Consider the following 23,339-nt stretch of genomic DNA (forward strand, 5'->3'; position numbering starts at 1 on the left):
CCTCCGGAATGATCCAGGCATCTGAAGCGCTGCTTTAGGACTCTAATTGTCTTTTCAACAATGTTGCGAGTCGCTATGTGACTTTCATTATACCGTCTCTGTGCTTCAGTGACAGGATTACGCAGAGGGGTCATGAGCCAACTGGCAAGGCCATGTCCTTTATCCCCCAGCATCCAACCGTGACCTTCTGGCTGATTGGCAAACAGATCAGGGATAGCACTTTCACGTAAGCTGTGCGCATCATGGATGCTGCCAGGAAATGTAGCATTTACTGTCAGAATTGTTTGATTGTGGTCGACAACAAGCTGCACATTTAGGGAGTGGAACCCCTTTCTGTTACGAAACACCTCCGCGTTCTTTAAGGGTGCTTTCAGGCAATGTGCGTGCAATCTATTGCTCCCTGCACCTTGGGGAAGTCTGCTATTCTCGAGAAACCCAAAGCCCTCTCGGTTTGTGCCTCCCTGGTCATTGGGAAGCTTATGAAGTCCATCCTGCGAGCGTAAAGGGCTTCAGTCACCTGTCGAATGCAGCAGTGTGTAGCATGCTGAGAGATATTGCAAATGTCGCCAGCTGAAGCCTGAAAAGATCCCGATGCGTAAAAGGCTAGGGCAGCAGTAACCTTCACCTCAACGGACAGAGCGGTTCTGATGGTGCTGGAAGACTGCAGATCACCCTTGACGAGTTGACATATCTCATCGATGACCTCCTTCCGGAATCGCAGCCTCCTAAGACAAGCATTTTCGGACAAGTTCAGGTAGGATTGCTTCTCCAAGTACCTTCGTTGGCTGTACGGTCTCCTCCTCTGTCTTCGTCTCCATCTCGGGTCGGGGGGTCTAGTAAGGAGGAGGAACTGAGGGAAATCCTTATTAGCCGGGAAATTGTGTTGGGGAAATTGATGGGATTGAAGGCCGATAAATCCCCAGGGCCTGATGGACTGCATCCCAGAGTACTTAAGGAGGTGGCCTTGGAAATAGTGGATGCGTTGACAGTCATTTTCCAACATTCCATTGACTCTGGATCAGTTCCTATGGAGTGGAGGGTAACCAATGTAACCCCACTTTTTAAAAAAGGAGGGAGAGAGAAAACAGGGAATTATAGACCGGTCAGCCTGACATCGGTAGTGGGTAAAATGATGGAATCAATTATTAAGGATGTCATAGCAGTGCATTTGGAAAGAGGTGACATGATAGGTCCAAGTCAGCATGGATTTGTGAAAGGGAAATCATGCTTGACAAATCTTCTGGAATTTTTTGAGGATGTTTCCAGTAGAGAGAACCAGTTGATGTGGTATATTTGGACTTTCAGAAGGCGTTCGACAAGGTCCCACACAAGAGATTGATGTGCAAAGTTAGAGCACATGGGATTGGGGGTAGTGTACTGACATGGATTGAGAACTGGTTGTCAGACAGGAAGCAAAGAGTAGGAGTAAATGGGTACTTTTCAGAATGGCAGGCAGTGACTAGTGGGGTACCGCAAGGTTCTGTGCTGGGGCCCCAGCTGTTTACACTGTACATTAATGATTTAGATGAGGGGATTAAATGTAGTATCTCCAAATTTGCGGATGACACTAAGTTGGGTGGCAGTGTGAGCTGCGAGGAGGATGCTGTGAGGCTGCAGAGCGACTTGGATAGGTTAGGTGAGTGGGCAAATGCATGGCAGATGAAGTATAATGTGGATAAATGTGAGGTTATCCACTTTGGTGGTAAAAACAGAGAGACAGACTATTATCTGAATGGTGACAGATTAGGAAAAGGGGAGGTGCAAAGAGACCTGGGTGTCATGGTACATCAGTCATTGAAGGTTGGCATGCAGGTGCAGCAGGCGGTTAAGAAAGCAAATGGCATGTTGGCCTTCATAGCAAGGGGATTTGAGTACAGGGGCAGGGAGGTGTTGCTACAGTTGTACAGGGCATTGGTGAGGCCACACCTGGAGTATTGTGTACAGTTTTGGTCTCCTAACCTGAGGAAGGACATTCTTGCTATTGAGGGAGTGCAGCAAAGGTTCACCAGACTGATTCCCGGGATGGCGGGACTGACCTATCAAGAAAGACTGGATCAACTGGGCTTGTATTCACTGGAGTTCAGAAGAATGAGAGGGGACCTCATAGAAACATATAAAATTCTGACGGGGTTAGACAGGTTAGATGCAGGAAGAATGTTCCCAATGTTGGGGAAGTCCAGAACCAGGGGTCACAGTCTAAGGATAAGGGGTAAGCCATTTAGGACCGAGATGCGGAGGAACTTCTTCACCCAGAGAGTGGTGAACCTGTGGAATTCTCTACCACAGAAAGTTGTTGAGGCCAATTCACTAAATATATTCAAAAAGGAGTTAGATGAGGTCCTTACTGCTAGGGGGATCAAGGGGTATGGCGAGAAAGCAGGAATGGGGTACTGAAGTTGAATGTTCAGCCATGAACTCATTGAATGGCGGTGCAGGCTAGAAGGGCCGAATGGCCTACTCCTGCACCTATTTTCTATGTTTCTATGTTTCTATGTTTCTATCTATGCATTACTGTGTCACCTCTTCGATTGATCCTTTCAGTAACCAGTGTGTGAGCAGTTACAATTAAAGGCAGGGAAAGCATAGGCCCCATATCACTATCAATAATTACTTTCACTAATTTTAATAATCTCTCTATTCTATACTCTCTAATCATTGTAGTCTGCCCTCTCTGTACCAGTCAGTTTGATAGGCCCCAACAATATCATTAAATAACTTCACTCTGTAAAAGCTATTTACTAAATTATTCCAATATATGAGATCTATTTAGCATTAATAAGTTGATAATACCTATTTATATTCCCTGTCCAAAATTTCTGAGTACAATTTTCTTCAATTTTACTCCCTAAATAACTCAGAACTAATTCCCCACCCTTCCTCCGAAGTTAAAAATGGCGTCCGTAGTGCCCATTTCCCTCTGTAAGGCCCTGAAAAAGCAACTATTTTTGAGCACTCTTTTGGGCCCTGCATCGGTCCAGCGAAGTGCATGCTAGGTGCCGAAACTTGGGATGGGCCTTGTGTGGGCGATCATTTGGGCAATCATCTCGGCGATCAAAGTGGAAACTTAGGGGCCTGTTTTTCGGGCGATATTTTGGGCCTAGTTTCCACTTTTTGCTCAAAATGGGCGATAGAGGTCCGTTTTGGGCCCAAGCTGAGCCTTAGATGGGCAATGTGAAGTGGAAAGTCTAGCCCACAGAAAATAGGTGCAGGAGTAGGCCCTTCGAGCCTGTACCGCCATTCAATAAGATCATGGCTGATCACTCCATCAGTACCCCTTCCCGCTTTCTCTCCATACCCCTTGATCTCTTTAGCCGTAAGGGCCATATCGAACTCCCTCTTGAATATATCCAATGAACTGGCATCAACAACTCTCTGCGGCAGGGAATTCCACAGGTTAACAACTCGCTGAGTTAAGAAGGTTCTCCTCATCTCAGTCCTAAATGGCCTACCCCTTATCCTAAGACTATATGCCCTGGTTCTGGACTTCCCCAACATCGGGAACATTCTTCCCGCATCTAAACTGTCCAGTCCCGTCAGAATCTTATATGTTTCTATGAGACCCCCTCTCATCATTCTGAGAGCAGAAGTGTGGGAAATGGGCCGAATGTGGTCGAGGGCCCTGTCAACCCTGATGGTGGGAAATCCTCGGTTGAGGAAGGAAGACATAGCCGAAGCACTGGTATTTAGAAAGTGGCATCGTCAGAACAGGTGCGACGGAGATGGAGAAACTGGGAGAATGGTATAGAGTCCTTACAGGAAGCGGGGTGGGAGGAAGTGTAGCTGTGGGAGTCAGTGGCCTGATAGTGGCTAGTCTGGTATCAAATTCCTAAAGATAGCTGTGAAATATGGGAACACCAAGTAGAACAGGAAGTGAGAAGTCCTCCCAGCTCTGTGCCCCTACTGCATTACATTAGGATTTCCTGGGGCTTCCCCATGCAGAATAACTGGGCCTCCATCTATAGTCAGTGCAGACTCAGCTTCCTGCCATTTTTCCTCAATGCTGTGGAAGAGTACAGGAAAAGTATTGTGTTCCTAACACAGATGAGACTGCACACAGGGAGGTTAAAGTAACAGTGACCTCAGTCTTTATTAAGACACTCCAGAGTGAGGAACAGGCCTTAGGGGCTGGCTTATATACAGTGCTCCCAAGGGATGCTGGGATCCCTTGGGACTTCAGGGGATGCGCTCCCTGGTGGTGGAACATGGGAGTGCATGCTTTACAGATACACAACATCACTCCCCGCCAAAGTCAAAGTGAAAACTATTTACAAAGTGAGGCGGTCGGGAGCCTTTCTTTCCCTGGTGGACCGCCTCGGTACAAATGTCTGTTCTGGTGTGTTGGCTGTGCCCTCGCTGGGCTGGCGTGTTGTTGGCCCTGCAGGGCTGCTAGGTGAGTCTGGCCTTGCTGGGCTGTTGGGCGTGATGGGTTCGATTTCCTGGTCCGGGGTGGTGTCGTTGATCCTTTGGGTGTGTGTTGTGGGCTTGAAAAAGCTGGTGTCTGCTGTGGGTTGTTCAGGGCAGTCTGTGAACCGCAGCCTTGTTTGGTCCAGGTGCTTTCTGAAAATTTGTCCATTGTCTAGTTTGACTATAAACACCCTTCTCCCTTCTTTAGCTATCACCGTGCCCGCGATCCACTTGGAACCATGTCCATAGTTTAACACATACACAGGGTCATTCAGATCAATTTCCTGTGACACAGTGGCGTGACCATCGTTTACATTTTATTGCAGCCGCCTGCTCTCTACCTGATCATGCAGATTGGGGTGAATCAGCGAGAGTTGGTTTTAAGTGTCCTTTTCATGAGTAGCTCAGCCGGGGGCACCCCTGTGAGCGAGTGGGGTCTCGTGCGGTAGCTGAGCAATACTCGGATCAGGCGGGTTTGGAGTGAGCCTTCTGTGACTCGTTTAAGGCTCTGTTTGATGGTTTGTACTGCCCGCTCTGCCTGCCCATTGGAGGCTGGTTTAAACGGGGCCGAGGTGACATGTTTGATCCCATTGCGGGTCATGAATTCTTTAAATTCGACACTGGTGAAACATGGCCCGTTGTCACTGACCAGTATGTCAGGCAGGCCGTGGGTGGCAAACATGGCCCTCAGGCTTTCAATGGTGGCGGTGGCGATGCTTCCCGACATTATTTCACATTCAATCCATTTTGAAAAAGCATCCACCAACACCAGGAACATTTTACCGAGAAACAGGCCCGCATAGTCGACATGGATCCTCGACCATGGTCTGGAGGGCCAGGACCACAAACTTAGTGGTGCCTCTCTGGGCGCTTTGCTCAACTGAGCACACTCGCTGCATTGCCGTACACAGGTCTCTAAGTTAGAGTCGATACCGGGCCACCACACGTGAGATCTGGCTATCGCTTTCATCATTACTATATCCAGGTGTGTGCTGTGGAGATCCGAAGTGAATGTATCCCTGCCCTTTTTGGGTAGCACTACGCAGTTACCCCACAACAGGCAGTCTGCCTGAATGGACAGCTCGTGCTTTTGCCACTGGAACGGCTTGATTAGCTCTTGCATTTCAATGGGGATGCTGGCCCAGCTCCCATGCAGTACACAATTTTTTAGTAGGGACAGCAGAGGATCTTGTCTGGTCCAAGTCCTAATCTGGCGGGCCGTGACAGGTGATTTATCATTTTCAAATGCTTCCATGACCATCAACAAGTCTGCGGGCTGTGCCACCATCCACAAGTTTGCAGGCTGTGCCATTTCCACCCCCGTGGTAGGCAATGATAGCCGACTGAGAGCATCCACACAGTTCTCGGTGCTTGGCCCGTGGCGGATGATATGGTTACACGCTGATAGCGCGAGTGCCCACCTTTGTATGCGGGCTGAGGCATTCGTATTTATCCCCTTGTTTTCAGCGAACAGGGATATGAGGGGCTTGTGATCGGTTTCCAGCTCAAATTTGAGGCCAAACAGGTACTGATGCATTTTCTTTACCCCGAACACACACGCCAATGCCTCTTTCTCAATCATGCTGTAGGCCCTCTCGGCCTCAGATAAGCTCCTGGAGGCATAGGCAACAGGTTGCAACTTCCCCGCAACGTTAGCTTGTTGTAATACACACCCGACTCTGTACGACGACGCATCACATGCTAGCACAAGTCTTTTACATGGGTTATACAATACAAGCAGCTTGTTGGAGCATAAAATGGTTCTGGCTTTCTCTAAAGCAATTACTTGGTTTATTCCCCATACCCAGTTCTCACCTTTACGCAATAACACATGTAGGGGCTCTAAGAGGGTGCTTAACCCCGGAAGGAAGTTACCAAAATAGTTGAGGAGTCCCAGGAACGACCGCAGCTCCGTGACGTTCTGTGACCTGGACGCGTTCCTGATAGCCTCTGTCTTGGCGTCTGTGGGCCGAATGCCATCTGCCGCGATATTTCTCCCCAATAACTCCACTTCTGTTGCCATGAAGACGCATTTCGACCTCTTCAGCCGCAGCCCTACGCGATCCAGTTGCTGGAGGACCTCCTCCAGGTTTTGTAGGTGCTCGACGGTGTCCCGACCCGTGACCAATATGTCATCTTGAAAGACCACCATGCGTGGTACCGACTTGGGTAGGCTCTCCATATTTCTCTGGAAGATCGCTGCAGCCGACCAAATTCCAAGCGGGCATCTGTTGTAGATGAACAGTCCCTTGTGCGTGTTGATGCATGTGAGGCCTTTTGAAAACTCCTCCAGCTCCTGCGTCATGTAGGCCGAAGTCAGGTCGAGCTTGGTGAATGTCTTGCCTCCTGCCAGCGTCGCAAAGAGGTCACCTGCCTTGGTAGCGGGTATTGGTCCTGGAGCGAGAAATGATTAATAGTTACTTTATAATTGTCGCAAATCCTGACCGTGTCATCACTTTTGAGTACTGGAACAATCGGGCTGGCCCAGTCGCTGAGTTCCACTGTGGAGATGATGCCCTCGCATTGCAGCCTGTCCAGCTCGATTTCTACTCTCTCCCTCATCATGTGAGGTACCGCTCGCGCCTTGTGGTGAATGGGTCGTGCCTCTGGGACCAAGTGGATCCACACCTTCGCCCCGGAAAAGTTTCCAATGCCTGGCTCAAAAAGGTAAGGAAATTTGTCAAGAACCTGGGTACATGAGGCCTCATCGACATGTGATTGCGCTCGGATGTCATCCCAGTTCCAGTGGATTTTGCCCAGCCAGCTCCTTCCAACCAGTGTGGGGCCATCGCCCGGGACAATCCAGAGTGGTAGTTCATGCACCGTGCCCTCGTAGGTGACCTTGACCATGGCGCTGCCCAGGACAGTGATAAGCTCTATGGCGTATGTTCTCAGTTTCGTGTGGATGGGGCTCAGGGCAGGTCTGAGTGCCTTGTTGCACCACAGTCTCTCAAACATCTTTTTACTCATGATGGATTGGCGAGCGCCAGTGTCCAGTTCCATGGCTAAGGGTAAGCCATTCAATTTCACATTTAGCATTATAGGTGGACATTTCGTCGAAAATGTGTGCACCCCATGTACTTCAGCATCTGCCTCCTCTCTCTGAGGCTCGAAATTGCTTTGATCCACCACGGACCGATCTTCCATGGTGCAACAGGGAGGGATTCAAATTCCTGGGGCATTGGAACCGGTTCTGGGGGAGGTGGGACCAGTACAAACTGGATGGTCTGCACCAAGGCAGGACCGGAACCAATGTCCTCGGAGGAGTGTTTGCTAGTGCTGTTGGGGAGGAGTTAAACTAATATGGCAGGGGCATGGGAAATAATGCAGGGAGACAGAGGGAAACAAAATGGAGACAGAAGCAAAAGACAGAAAGGAGATGAGTAAAAGTGGAGGGCTGAGAAACCCAAGGCAAAAAACAAAAAGGGCCACTTTGCAGCAAAATTCTAAAGGGTCAAAGTGTGTTAAAAAGACAAGCCTGAAGGCTCTGTGCCTCAATGCGAGGAGTATTTAGAATAAGGTGGATGAATTACTGTGCAGATAGCAGTTAACGGATACGATGTGGTTGGCATCACGGAGACATGGCTCCAGGGTGACCAAGGCTGGGAACTCACCATCCAAGGGTATTCAACATTTAGGAAGGATAGACAGAAAGGAAAAGGAGGCGAGGTGGCGTTGCTGGTAAAAGAGGAAATTAATGCAATTGTAAGGAAAGACATTAGCTTGGATGATGTGGAATTGGTATGTGTAAAGTCCTGTCCCCTCAGTACAGATTCACACGAGGCATGTATTGAAGTCAAGGTCACTCTGGACCTGCACCTTTATTTCACAGCTCTGGAATGCTGGACTTGCCTGAGACCTCTCCTTATATACCTGTCTCTTGCAAGTGCACCCCTGTTGGTAAGGTATGCTGGTGGTTACAGGTCATATCTTATTACGTCATGTATAGCATGTTGGGATACAGTTATATATAATAATGTAAGATACAAACAATTTGTCCCCTATCTCATTCCATCCTCCCCTCGAATTTCTGTCATGGTACTCAGTCAGCTTACGGCGGTTTGCCTCAACGATTTCGTGCATGTCTGGGAGGATTAATGAGAGCCTTGTTTTTAAAGTCCTTTTCATCAACAGTTGCGCGGGGGGGATCCCAGTCAGTGAGTGCGGACGAGATCTGTATGCCAGCAGCAGTCACGACAGGCGACCATGGTTTGGTAGGCCAGAACCAGGGGCTCACTGGAGCCTCCCTGGGGGCATTGCTGAGTCTGGCACAAATGGTGCACCTTTGGACGCAGAGTTCCCAGTCCGCGTCAATACCAGGCCACCAGACGTGGGATCTGGCTATGGCCTTCATGAGAATGATCCCCGGGTGCTCGCGGTGGAGCTCCCGGACAAATGCCTCTCTGCCTCGCAGAGGCATGACTACTCGGCTGCCCCACATCAGGCAGTCTGCTTGTAGTGATAGCTCATGCATGCGCCTGTGAAAGGGTTTGAATTCCTCGGAGCAGGCATTGCGAGCCTCTGCCCAGTCACCGGTTAGGACACATCTTTTTACTAAGGATAACGTGGGGTCGCTGGCCGTCCAGGCTCTGATTTGGCGAGCCGTCATGGGCGAACCTGTGGACTCAAAGGCATTGATTGCCATGACTATCTCACAGTCCTGTTCGTCAGACCCTTCCGTGGTCGCCAGGGATAGCCTGCTGAGCGTGTCGACACAGTTGTCTGTGCCTGGTCTGTGCCTTATGTTATAGTCGTAGGACGCCAGCATGAGTGCCCACCATTGAATTCGCGGCGAGGCGTTGGCGTTTATTGCCTTGCTCTTGGATAGGAGGGACGTGAGGGGCTTGTGGTCGGTTTCTAATGCGAACTTGGCACCGAAAAGGTATTGGTGCTTCTTTTTGACACCGTACACGCACGCAAGTGCCTCCTTCTCCACCATTCCATACCGCGCTCCGCCTGCGTAAGTGACCTGGAGGCATAAGCTATGGGTTGTAATTTGCCCGCACTATTGACATGTTGCAAAATGCACCCGACCCCATATGTTGACGCATCGCATGTGAGAACTATCTTTTTACCTGGATCAAAGAAAGTCAAAACACTGTTGGAACACAGAAGGTGGCGTGTCTTGTTGAAGGCGCGTTCCTGGGCGTCCTCCCAAAACCAATCGCACCCCTTCCTTTGTAGCACATGGAGAGGCTCCAGCAGCATGCTTAAGTTCTGCATAAAGTTCCCAAAGTAATTGAGTAGCCCGAGAAAGGCGCGCAGTTCTGAGACATTCCGGGGCCTGGGTGCCAGGCGAATTGCTTCTGTTTTGGACTCTCTTGGGCGGATTCCATCAGCGGCAATCCTTCTGCCCAAAAATTCAACCTCGGGTGTGAGAAACAGGCACTTGGAATTCTTGACTCGTAGGCCTACCCGATCCAACCGCTTTAGTACTTCCTCCAAATTACGGAGATGGGAGTCGGTGTCCCTGCCCATGATAAGTATGTCGTCTTGAAATACAACCGTCCCTGGGACGGTCATGAGCAGACTCTCCATGATGCGCTGGAATATGGCAGCTGCTGACCTGATGCAAAATGGGCATCGATTATACATGAAAAGGCCTCGATGTGTGTTGATGGTGGTGAGCAGCTTGGATTCCTCGGTCAATTCTTGGGTCATGTACGCAGATGTGAGGTCTAATTTTGAGAAAAGTTTATCTCCAGCCAATGTGGCAAATAAGTCCTCCGCTCTGGTCAGCGGGTACTGGTCCTGTGGGAAGACTCTGTTTATGGTAGATTTGTAGTCCCCACAGATTCGTACGGATCCATCAGGCTTCATGACTGGGACGATGGGACTTGTCCAGTCGCTAAATTCCACAGGTGATATAATGCCTTCCCGCAGAAGCCTATCTAGTTCGTGTTCAATCTTTTCCCTCATCACATCGGGTACAGCTCTGGCCTTGTGATGGACCGGTCTAGCATCCTGTGTGATGTAGATTTTGACTTTGGCCCCTTTGAAAGTGCCCACACCTGGCTGAAAGAGATGTTCAAATTGCTTTAGAACTGTTGAGCAGGAAGTCCATTCCTCTAATGACATGGCATGGACATCATCCCATTTCCAGTTTAGTTTTGCCAGCCAGCTTCTCCCCAGCAGTGCTGGGGGGTCTCTGGGGACAATCCACAGGGGAAGTCTGTTCACTGTCCCTTTGTGAACAGTTATATATAATAATGCAAGATACATGACAGTATGGGTGGAGCTACGGAATACCAAAGGGCAGAAAACGCAAGTGGGAGTTGTATACAGACCTCCAAACAGTAGTAGTGATGTTGGGGAGGGCATCAAACAGGAAATTAGGGGTGCATGCAATAAAGGTGCAGCAGTTATCATGGGTGACTTTAATATGCATATAGATTGGGCTAACCAAACTGGAAACAATACGGTGGAGAAGGATTTCCTGGAGTGCATAAGGGATGGTTTTCTAGATCAATATATCAAGGAACCAACTACGGGGGAGGCCATCTTAGACTGGGTGTTGTGTAATGAGAGAGGATTAATTAGCAATCTCGTTGTGCGAGGCCCCTTGGGGAAGAGTGACCATAATATGGTGGAATTCTACATTAGGATGTAGAATGAAAGTTAATTCAGAGACCATGGTCCAGAACTTAAGGGTAACTTTGAAGGTATGAGGCGTGAATTGGCTAGGATAGATTGGCGAATGATACTTAGGGGGTTGACTGTGGATGGGCAATGGCAGACATTATGGGCCCAAGTTTCCACATGTTTTGCGCCTGATTTTTAGGAGCAACTGGTGGAGAACGGACTATCTTAGAAATCGCAATTCTTCACATTTTTTTTTCTGCAGTTCTAATGAGGTAGAAAAGTTCTACTTTGGAACAGAATTTTTTCTTCAAAAGGGGGCGTGTCCGGCCACTGACGCCTGATTTGAAAGTTTCCACAGTGAAAACGTACTCCAAACTAAAGTAGAATGGAGCAAGTGAAGATTTTTGTAGAACTGAAAAAACCTGTTCTACACATTAAAAATCAGGCGCAAGTTACAAATTAGGCGTCCAGAACGAGGTGGGGGGGGTGGGGGGGGAAGGGAAGTCATTAAATTCTACAATCAATCCTTATTTATACTTCTACAAATATTATACAAATAAATCCAACCTGAATAAACATTTATAAGCAAAGAAATGATTAAATAAACCATCTTCCTACCTGTGTGAAAGTGCTTCAGCCATCGTTCGTTCCCGTGGGGGGGTGGGGAAGGAAACCGCCGTTTGTTGCCGCCGTGGAGGGGAGGGAGGGGGAAGAAACTGCCGTTTGTTGCCATGGAGGGGAGGGAGGGGAAGGAGACAGCGGTTTGTTGCCGTGGAGGGGAGAGAGGGGGAGGAAACCGCCGTTTGTTGCCGTGGAGGGGAGGGAGGGGAAGGAAACAGCGGTTTGTTGCCGCGGAGGGGAGGGAGGGGGAGGAACCGCCGTTTGTTGCCGTGGAGGGGAGGGAGGGGAAGGAGACAGTGAGAAGGGTAGCCTCAGCGCTGATGTGCTGATGGCAATGTGCTTTAATTAAAAAATGTTCAAAAATTAAACAGCTACAAAGAACTACAAAAATGGCCGAGTGCCAATGTTTCCTTCACACTGCACGTGCGCGAATGCTCCAACGCGCACGCGCAGCGTTGCCGGCAGGAAAAAAATGAATTTAAATAGTACCCGCCCCCTCCCACTTACAAAATCGGCGCGAGTGTAGGCTCCACCCCCCTGGGCACTGCGCCAAACAGACAAGGAGCTGCAAAGCGCTCGAGAATAGCGCATTTTTTTTTCTGGCGCCGTTTTAGGTGCGAAAAACGGGCGCCCAGCTCGGAGAGGCGCCCGTTTTTTATCCTGTGGAAACTTGGGCCCTCAGAGACCACATGGATGAACTACAACAATTGTATATCCCTGTCTGGCATAAAAATAAAAAAGGGAAGGTGGCTCAACCATGGCTATCAAGGGAAATCAGGGATATTATTAAACCAAGGAATTGGCATGCGAATTGGCCAGAAATAGCAGCGAACCCGGGGACTGGGAGAAATTTAGAACTCAGCAGAGGAGGATAAAGGGTTTGATTAGGGCAGGGAAAATAGAGTACGAGAGGAAGCTTGCAGGGAACATTAAAATGGACTGCAAAGCTTCTATAGGTATGTAAAGAGAAAAAGGTTAGTAAAGACAAACGTAGGTCCCCTGCAGTCAGAATCAGGGGAAGTCATAACTGGGAACAAAGAAATGGCAGACCAATTGAACAAGTACTTTGGTTTGGTATTCATTAACAACCTTCCGGATATAAAAGGGGTCAGAGGGTCTAGTAAGAAGGAGGAGCTGAGGTAAATCCTTATTAGTCGGGAAATTGTGTTGGGGAAATTGATGGGACGGAAGGCCGATAAATCCCCAGGGCCTGATGGTCTGCATCCCACAGTACATAAGGAGGTGCCCTTGGAAATAGCGGATGCATTGACAGTCATTTTCCAACATTCCATAGACTCTGGATCAGTTCCTATGGAATGGAGGGTAGCCAATGTAACCCCATTTTTTTTTAAATGAGGGAGAGTGAAAACGGAATTATAGACCTGTCAGCCTGACATCGGTAGTGAGTAAAATGATGGAATCAATTATTAAGGATGTCATAGCAGCGCATTTGGAAAAAGGTGATATGATACGTCCAAGTCAGCATGGATTTGTGAAAGGAAAATCATGCTTGACAAATCTTCTGGAATTTTTTGAGGATGTTTCCAGTAGAGTGGACAAGGGAGAACCAGTTGATGTGGTGTATTTGGACTTTCAGAAGGCTTTCGACAAGGTCCCACACAAGAGATTAATGTGCAAAGTTAAAGCACATGGGATTGGGAGTAGTGTGCTGACGTGGATTGAGAACTGGTTGGCAGACAGGAAGCAAAGAGTAGGAGTAAATGGGTACTTTTCAGAATGGCAGGCAGTGACTAGTGGGCTACCGCAAGGTTCTGTGCTGGGGCCCCAGCTGTTTACATTGCACATTAATGATTTAGATGAGGGGATTAAATGTAGTATCACCAAATTTGCGGGTGACACTAAGTTGGGTGGCAGTGTGAGCTGCGAGGAGGATGCTATGAGGCTGCAGAGTGACTTGGATAGGTTAGGTGAGTGGGCAAATGCATGGCAGATGAAGTATAATATGGATAAATGTGAGGTTATCCACTTTGGTGGTAAAAACAGAGAGACAGACTATTATCTGAATGGTGACAGATTAGGAAAAAGGGAGGTGCAACGAGACCTGGGTGTCATGGTACATCAGTCATTGAAGGTTGGCATGCAGGTACAGCAGGCAGTTAAGAAAGCAAATGGCATGTTGGCCTTTATAGCGAGGGGATTTGAGAACAGGGGCAGGGAGGTGTTACTACAGTTGTACAGGGTCTTGGTGAGGCCACACCTGGAGTACTGTGTACAGTTTGGTCTCCTAACTTGAGGAAGGACATTCTTGCTATTGAGGGAGTGCAGCGAAGGTTCACCAGACTGATTCCCGGGATGGCGGGACTGACATATCAAGAAAGACTGGATCAACTGGGCTTGTATTCACTGGAGTTCAGAAGAATGAGAGGGGATCTCATAGAAACGTATAAAATTCTTACGGGGTTTAGACAGATTAGATGCAGGAAGAATGTTCCCAATGTTGGGGAAGTCCAGAATCGGGGGTCACAGTCTAAGGATAAGGGTTAAGCCATTTAGGACCGAGATGAGGAGAAACTTCTTCACCCAGAGAGTGGTGAACCTGTGGAATTCTCTGCCACAGAAAGTTGTTGAGCCAATTCACTAAATATATTCAAAAAGGAGTTCGATGTAGTCCTTACTACTAGGGGGATCAAGGGGTATGGCGAGAAAGCAGGAATGGGGTATTGAAGTTGCATGTTCAGCCATGAACTCATTGAATGGCGGAGCAGGCTCGAAGGGCCGAATGGCCTACTCCTGCACCTATTTTCTATGTTTCTTTTCTATGTTTCTTGTGCCACATGGTGGTTAGCAGGTTTTGCAGAGCTTGCAGCTCGTCTGCAAGCTCGTTGGAGGTGACCCATTGTTCCACAGCTCTTGCAAACATACCCTTTGAAGCGGCATGAATAGGCTGAATGGAAGCCTCCGCAGCCTTGCATTCATCCTTTGTTGCAGACTCTGAGTCATCTGGGTCACCTGAGGCCTGCTGGCAGTTGCAGACTTGTGGTTTCTGCCTTGTACATTTCTGCTCGCAAACACAGTTCCAGTTAATTTATGAACATTGCTAGCACTTGTGTGCTGAGAGATTTGTTTGGTGTTATCACTGGTGGACATAAACGCCTGTGCTATCGCAATGGCCTTACTGAGGGTCGGTGTCTCTACAGTCAAAAGTTTTCATCGGATGGTCTCGTGGCTAATGTCCAGTACAAAGAAGTCTCTGAGCATCTGCTCCAGATAGCCATCAAACTCACATTGTCCTGCAAGTCGCCTTAGCTCGGCGACGTAGCTCGCCACTTCCTGACCTTCAGATCGCTGGCACATGTAGAACCGATACTTCGCCATCAGCACGCTCTTCCTCGGGTTAAGATGCTCACGAACCAGTGTACACAGCTCCTCATACGACTTATCTGTGGGTTTCACCGGAGTCATGAGGCTGTAGGTCGGTGCCCCGCAGACCGTGAGGACCGCTCTCCTTTTTGCAGCGCTTCCTTCTCCGTCCAGCTCATTGGCTACAAAGTACTGATCTAGCCATTCGACATAGGCTTCCCAGTCCTCACCCTCCGAGAACTTCTCCAGGATGTCCACAGTTTGCTGCATCTTTGCGTTGGATTCGTATACTCGTCACCAGTTATTGTGATCCTAACACAGATGAGACTGCACACAGGGAGGTTAAAGTAACAGTGACCTCAGTCTTTATTAAGACACTCCAGAGTCAGGAACAGGCCTTTGGGGCCGGCTTATATACAGTGCTCCCAAGGGATGCTGGGATCCGTTGGGACTTCAGGGAATGCACTCCCTGGTGGCGGAACATGGGAGTGCTTGCTTTATCGATACACAACAAAAAATTTCCCTAATGTCTTTGCTTTGACATAGTATGGAACATCTACAAGAGTAAGAGAAATGAACAGAACTGAAACTTGGAAAAGAAAGGTCATAAACATGAATTATCGTTCAACCTTGTTTTTTGTTATTAGTTCCTGGGATGTGGGTGTAGCTGACAAGGCCATCATTTATTGTCCATCCCTAATTGCCCTTGAGAAGTTGATGGTGAGCCGTCTTCTTGAACCGCTGCAATCCGTGTGGTGAATGTACTCGCAGTATTGTTAACGAGGGAGTTCCAGGATTTTGACCCAGTGACCATGAAGGAACGGCAATACATTTCCAAGACAGGATGGTGTGTCACTTGGAGGGGAACATTCAGGTGGTGGTGTTCCCATGTGCCAGCTGCCCTTGTCCTTCCAGGTGGTAGAGGTCGTGGGTTTGGGAGATGCCATGAGAAAAGTCTTGAGTTTTTGCTGTTCCCCCCCATAGGTAGTATACACTGCAGCCACAGTATGCCGCTGGTGGAAGGATGTCCTGAGAACGTGAAAGGTGCTATATAAATGCATACTTGTTCTTTCTTTACTCACTCAGCTAACAGAGGAAATTGTTTGTAAGCTATTCTTCATCTGTGGTTTCTTGATTGCTGAGAGGGTGGCTAAGATCTGGCTCGCACACTTGCTCCAGAATAGCTGGACACCATTAAGCACTGCATGAGGTGTGACTCCCTCCTTTGATTTTACCACTCCCCAAACCAAGGCAAGTGTCACAGCCTCCAATTGACATCCCCCCACTTAGCATGGTTTCAGGGATCAGTTGGAGCAGCTGAGTCGGCCAATGGGGAGCGAGAAGCGAGGGTACGGTTGAAGGGACTGGACAGCAGAGAAGGCGACCTAAGGTAAGTCAAGATTGGGGGGTGGGGGATGGGCAGTGGGTCCTTGCAGTATGGGTTTTCGGGGAGGAAAATGCTTTGGGGGGTCGAAGTTAGGGCCAGAGGAGACTTAGACGGTGGGGCCGGGGGATGGGGTGGGGGGGGCGGAGGGAGAAGGTTGAGGGAGAGAGAGGTGAAGGATGGCAGCAGATGGCCAGAGGAGGTTTGTTTGGGGAGAGCTCCCTAGGGAGCTGCTATCCCATTCGTCATCTTGAATGATATCGTATTGATCTCAACGGTGGTGAGCTTCAATGACCGGTTTGGGCCCTACTTTCACTCCTCGCCCTCATGCCGAGCCTTCCCTCTGACGACATTCAGGCCTCCATCCCAAGACAGGAGCCGACGACTGCTGGACGGACTACCGTCTAATCCGTTCCATCATCAACATCAATGATGGCAACAGTAGCAGTGCAGCCAACCTTCTTCTCAATCTTCCTCGCTGCAATGCTCCACCTCACGCTCAATTAGCTGTCTGCTTGAGTCGAACTAAACTATAGAACCAGTGGGAACCTGTTCAACCATCGTCGCCTCCAGGCTAGATCCAAGACCATCCCATCCTCTGTCATCGAACTACAGTACGCGGACAATGCTTGCATCTGCGCACATTCAGAGGCTGAACTCCAAGCCATCATCAACATCTTCACTGAGGCATACGAAAGCATGGGCCTTACACTAAACATCCATAAGACAAAGGTCCTGCACCAACCTGCCCCCACCACGCAGCACTGCCCCCCAGTTATCAAGATCTAAGGCGCAGCCTTGGACAACGTGGACCACTTTCCATATCTTGGGAGCCTATTATCAGTAAGGGCAGACATCGACGACGAGGTTCAACACCGCTTCCAGTGCGCTAGCACAGCCTTTGGTTGCTTGAGGAAGAGAGTGTTTGAAGATCAGGCCCTCAAATCTGGCACAAAGCTTATGGTCTACAGGGCTATGGTGATTCCCGCCCTCCTGTATGGCTCAGAGATGTAGACCATGTACAGTAGACACCTCAAATTGCTGCAGAAACACCACCAACGATGTCTCCGCAAGATCCTGCAAATCCCCTGGGAGGATAGATGCACCAATGTCAGTGTTCTCGATCAGGCCAACATCCCCAGCATCGAAGCACTGACTACACTCGACCAGCTCCGTTGGGCGGGCCACATTGTCCGCATGCCCAACACAAGACTCCCAAAGCAAACGCTCTACTCGGAACTCCTACACGGCATGCGAGCCCCAGGTGGACAGAGGAAACGTTTCAAGGACACCCTCAAAGTCTCCCTAATAAAGTGCAACATCCCCACTGACACCTGGGAGTGCCTGGCCAAAGACCGCCCTAAGTGGAGGAAGTGCATCCGGGTGGGCGCTGAGCACCTCGAGTATCGCCGCCGAGAGCAAGCAGAAAACAAGCGCAGGCAGCAGAAGGTGCGTGCGGCAAACCAGATTCCCCACCCACCCTTTCCTTCAACGACTGTCTGTCCCACCTGTGACAGAGACTGTAATTCCCGTATTGGACTGTTTAGTCATCTGAGAACTCACTTTTAGAGTGGAAGCAAGTCGATTTCGAGGGACTGCCTATGATGATGATGACGATAGCATGGTTTCGATTGGATGTCATGCTTACATCTGTCTCCTGTTCTAGAACTGTGAAATTAGTCCTGCAACGCTCAGCAGAATCCTGTCACTCCCAATGCACTTGGTTATTGAACAAAAGCAAAATACTGCGGATGCAGGAAATCTGAAATAAAAACAGATAATGCTAGAAATACTCAGCAGCTCGGGCAGCATCGATCTGAACTGTTAACTCTGTTTTTCCCTCCACAGATACTGCCTGACCTGCTGAGTATGTCCAATATTTTCTGGTTATTGAACAGCCTGGCATTCCTTGGACTTGCAGGAACATGAGGAATGCTTGTATCACAATTAGAACAGTTACGAAATCACGCGTTTACTCAATATCAGAGAGAATTTCTCCCTGTGCATGTTGAGTTGGTGAGCACTTCCACATTCCTTGCACATGTGGTGGGAGAGATAACATATTAATTGTTGAGAAATGTAAAACACGAGAGCGCTGTTAGAAAATTTAATATGGAGGGGGAAGGTGTTTAGCAGAATCATGTTGATGCAATGCAGAGCGGTTTGCATACATTTCGCGACAGAGTTGAAGTGTATCAATCTCTCCCCCATATCACGCCATTAATCTGATGCTATGTGGCGCAATGGAATTTTCTAAACGACATTGTGTGTAGGCAGAGACTTTTGGGATTATGTGCAAGATCCTCAGACCACTGAGTTCCAATCTCAGCTACCTCACCATGCGAAAGCACAGAGAAGGGGGAGTGAAAATCCACATGCTGTTTTTGTACAGCTTCCAGTGGCTGGTTACAGCAGAGCCTGGGGTCCTGTCATGCACCCTCTGAGCTATGGATTGTGCCGGGTAGCAAGAATCCACACTCGGCTGAGAATGGTGCATTCCCAAAGGGCCTACCTATCCTCTGAGCTGTAAACAATACACGCATCTGGAAAGCATAGCCGCCCCACCCTTTGAGCTTTAATACAAGATGTGAAGAGCGTGGTCACTGCCCTCTGATCTGGGGAAAGTGCAGTACTTTGGGTGCACAGCCCTTACTCATTGGAGTTCAGAAGAATGAGAGGTGATCTTACTGAAACTTATAAGATAATGAGGAGGCTCGACAAGGTGGATGCAGAGAGGATATTTCCACTCATAGGCGAAATTAAAACTAGGGGACATAGTCCTAGAATAAGGGGCCGCCCATTTAAAACTGAGATGAGGAGAAATTTCTTGTTCAGAGGGTTGTAAATCTATGGAATTCTCTGCCCCAGAGAGCTGTGGAGGCTGGGTCATATAGTTAAGGTGGAGATAGATAGATTTTTGAGTGATAAGTGAGTAAAGGGTTATGGGGAGCAGGCAGGGAAGTGGAGTTGAGTCCATGATCAGATCAGCCATGATCTTATTGAATGGCAGAGCAGGCTCGATGGGCCAAATGGCCTACTCCTGCTCTTCTTTCTTATGTTACCCACTGATCTGGGGACACCGCAGTACCAGGGGAGCACAGCCCCTAATCTCTGGTTCTCTCTCTCCCCCTCTGGGTAGCACGGCCCCGAGCCTCTGACTCTCTCTCTACCCCTCTCCACGCCCATCTTTCTCTCTCTCCAACTCATCAAGCTAACTGCTCGCTTTATCAATTTCTCTCTCTGTGCTTCTTTCTACGTCTACCTCATATTCTCTCTATTCCTCTATCTCTCCCTCTCTAATCTTCTCTCTCTCTCTATCATTATCGAAAAGATAGGCAGAATGAAAAAGGAGGGGGTAGCCCTAATAATAAAAGATGACATAAGGACATAGATAGGCTAAGTGAGTGGTCAAAAATTTGGGAGCTGGAGTATAATATTGGAAAGTGTGAGGTCATGCACTTTGGCAGAAAAAAAATTAAAGAGCAAGTTATTGTTTAAATAGAGAAAGATAGCAAAGTGCCGCAGTACAGCGGGACCTGGGGGTACTTGTGCATGAAACACAAAAGAATAGTATGCAGGTACAGCAAGTGATCAGGAAGGCCAATGGAATCTTGGTCTTTATTGCAAAGGGGATGGAGTATAAAAGCAGGGAAGTCTTGCTACAGCTATACAGGGTATTGGTGAGGCCAAACCTGGAATACTGTGTGGAGTTTTGGTTTCCATATTTACAAAAGGATATACTTGCTTTGGAGGCAGTTCAGAGAAGGTTCACTAGGTTGATTCCAGGGATGAGGGGGTTGACTTATGAGGAAAGGTTGAGTAGGTTGGGTCTCAACTCATTGGAATTCAGAAGAATGAGATGTGATCTTATTGAAACGTATAAGATTATGAGGGGGCTTCACAAGGTGGATGCAGAGAGGATGTTTCCACTGATAGGGGAGACTAGAACTAGAGGGCATGATCTTAGAATAAAGGGCCGCCCATTTAAAACTGAGAGAAGAAATTTCTTCTCTCAGAGGGTTGTAAATCTGTGGAATTCACTGCCTCAGAGAGCTGTGGAAGCTGGGACATTGAATAAATTTAGGACAGAAAGAGACAGTTTCTTAAACGATAAGGGGTTATAGAGAGCAGGAAGTGGAGCTGAGTCCATGATCAGATCAGCCATGATCTTATTGAATGGCGGAGCAGGCTCGAGGGGCCGTATGACTTATTCCTGTTCCTATTTCTTATGTTCTTATGTTCTTATGAGTTATGGTCTCATTGAGTGGCGGAACAGGCTCGAGGGACTAAATGGCCCATTGCTGTTCCTATGTTCTAATAACACTGAAAAAGCTCGACACCATCCAGGACAAAGCAGCTTGCTCGATGGGCATTCCTTAACCACCTTAGACATTCACTCCCTCCACCACTGGCGCACTGTGGCTGCAGTGTGTATCTACAGGTAGCACTGCAGCAACTCGCCAAAGCTTCTTCAGCAGCACCTCCCAAACCCACAACATCTATCACCTAGAAGGACAAGGGCAGCAGGTGCATGGGAACACCACCAGCTGCAAGATTCCCTCCTAGTCACACACCATCCTGACTTGTAAATATATCACCGTTCCTTCATCGTCGCGAGGTCAAATTCCGGGAAATCCCTACCTAACAGCACTGTGGGAGTATCTTTACCACACGGACTGTAGTGGTTCAAGATGGCGGCTCACCACCAGCTTCTCAAGGGCATTTAGGGATGGGCAATAAATGCTAGCCTTGCCAGTGACGGCCACATCCCATGAATGAATAAAAGAAAAACAAAAGCTATATACTGCAGATTCTGGAAATCTGAAATAAAAACAAAATGCTGGAAATGCTCAGCACGTCAGGCAGCATCTGTAGAGGGAGAAACAGAGTTCACGTTTCAGGTCGATGACCTTTCTTTGGAATTCTCTATCCCTGAGGGCTGTGGAGTCTCAGTCATTGAGTGTATTCAAGACAGAGATTTGTAAAGTCCTGTCCCCTCAGTACAGATTCACATGAGGCATGTAGTGAAGTCAAGGTCACTCTGGACCTGCACCTTTATTTCACAGCTCTGGAATGCTGCACTTGCCTGAGACCTGTCCTTATATACCTGTCTCTTGCAAGTGCACCCCTGGTGGTAAGGTATGCTGGTGGTTACAGGTCATATCTTATTACAGTCATGTATAGCATGTTAGGATACAGTTATATATAATAATGTAAGATACATGACATCACCCTCCCCCAAGGTTTTATTGTCTTTCTAGGTTCAGTCTCTCAGGTGGTCTACGCTCTTGCGTGGAGCGTCTGAGTTGTGGTTCAGTTGTTTGCCTTGGTATTTGTTTTTCTTTGGGTGTGGTTGCTGGTATCTCGCCTGGGCTGTTTCGATTGGTGTGATTGTTGTTGACTCGCCTGGGCTGTCTGTTGGGATTGCCCTTTCCTCAGGTTGTTCCCTCTGTCTGTCCACCAGGTGTGGTGCGAGTTCCACATTGTAGTCTGCCTCTGGTTCCGCAGTGTTGTTGGTAAATCTGCTTTTGACTTGGTCTACATGCCTCCGGCAGGTTTTGCCATTATCTATTTGTATTACCAGTAGCCTGTTTCCTTCCTTGCCCGTTACTGTCCCTGCAAGCCATTTGGGACCCCTGCCATAGTTTAGTACAAACACTTTGTCCTCTATCTCATACCATCTCCCCCTCGAAATTCTGTCATGGTACTCAGTCAGCTTACGACGCTTTGCCTCAACGATTTCGTGCATGTCTGGGAGGATTAATGAGAGCCTTGTTTTTAAAGTCCTTTTCATCAACAGTTGCGCGGGGGGGATCCCAGTCAGTGAGTGCAGACGAGATCTGTATGCCAGCAGCAGTCGCGACAGGCGACCCTGCAGCGTGGGACCTTGGATTTTAAGCATGCCTTGTTTAATGATTTGCACTGCTCTCTCCGCCTGGCCGTTGGAGACTGGCTTGAACGGTGCTGTCTTGACATGATTTATTGCTTGGTCAATTATAAAGTCTTGGAATTCTGCGCTGGTGAAGCACGGACCATTGTCACTGACCAATATGTCAGGGATTCCGTGCGTTGCAAACATGGTGGAGGTTGTGCTCGAGTTTAAAATGGTGCATTCGATACACTTTGAAAATGCATCTACAACTACGAGGAACATTTTGCCCATGAGTGGGCCCACATAGTTTATGTGCACCCGCGACCTCGGTTTGGTAGGCTAGGGCCAGGGGCTCAGTGGAGCCTCCCTGGGGACATTGCTGAGTTGGGCACAAATGGTGCACCTTCGGACGCAGAGCTCCAAGTCCGCGTCAATACCAGGCCACCAGACATGGGATCTGGCAATGGCCTTCATGAGAACGAACCCCCGGGTGCTCGCGGTGAAGCTCCCGGACAAATTCCTCTCTGCCTCGCAGAGGCATGACTACTCGGCTGCCCCACATCAGGCAGTCTGCTTGTAGTGATAGCTCATGCATGCGCCTGTGAAAGGGTTTGAATTCCTCGGGGCAGGCATCGCGAGCCTCTGCCCAGTCACTGGTTAGGACACATCTTTTTACGAAGGATAACGTGGGGTCGCTGGCCATCCAGGATCTGATTTGGCGAGCCGTCATGGGCGAACCTGTGGACTCAAAGGCATTGATTGCCATGACTATCTCACAGTCCTGTTCATCAGATCCTTCCGTGGTCGCCAGGGGTCGCCTGCTGAGCGCGTCGGCACAGTTGTCTGTGCCTGGTCTGTGCCTTATTGTGTCATCGTAGGACGCCAGCATGAGTGCCCACCGTTGAATTTGCGGCGAGGCGTTGGCGTTTATTGCCTTGCTCTCGGATAGGAGGGACGTGAGGGGCTTGTGGTCGGTTTCTAACGTGAACTTGGCCCCGAAAAGGTATTGGTGCATTTTTTGACGCCGTACACGCACGCGAGTGCCTCCTTCTCTACCATTCCGTACCCGCGCTCCGCCCACGAAGGTGACCTGGAGGAATAAGCTATGGGTTGTAATTTGCCCGCACTATTGACATGTTGCAAAATGCACCCGAC

Source organism: Pristiophorus japonicus, chromosome 6, assembly GCF_044704955.1.
Source record: "Pristiophorus japonicus isolate sPriJap1 chromosome 6, sPriJap1.hap1, whole genome shotgun sequence".
Taxonomy (NCBI): Eukaryota; Metazoa; Chordata; class Chondrichthyes; family Pristiophoridae; genus Pristiophorus; species Pristiophorus japonicus.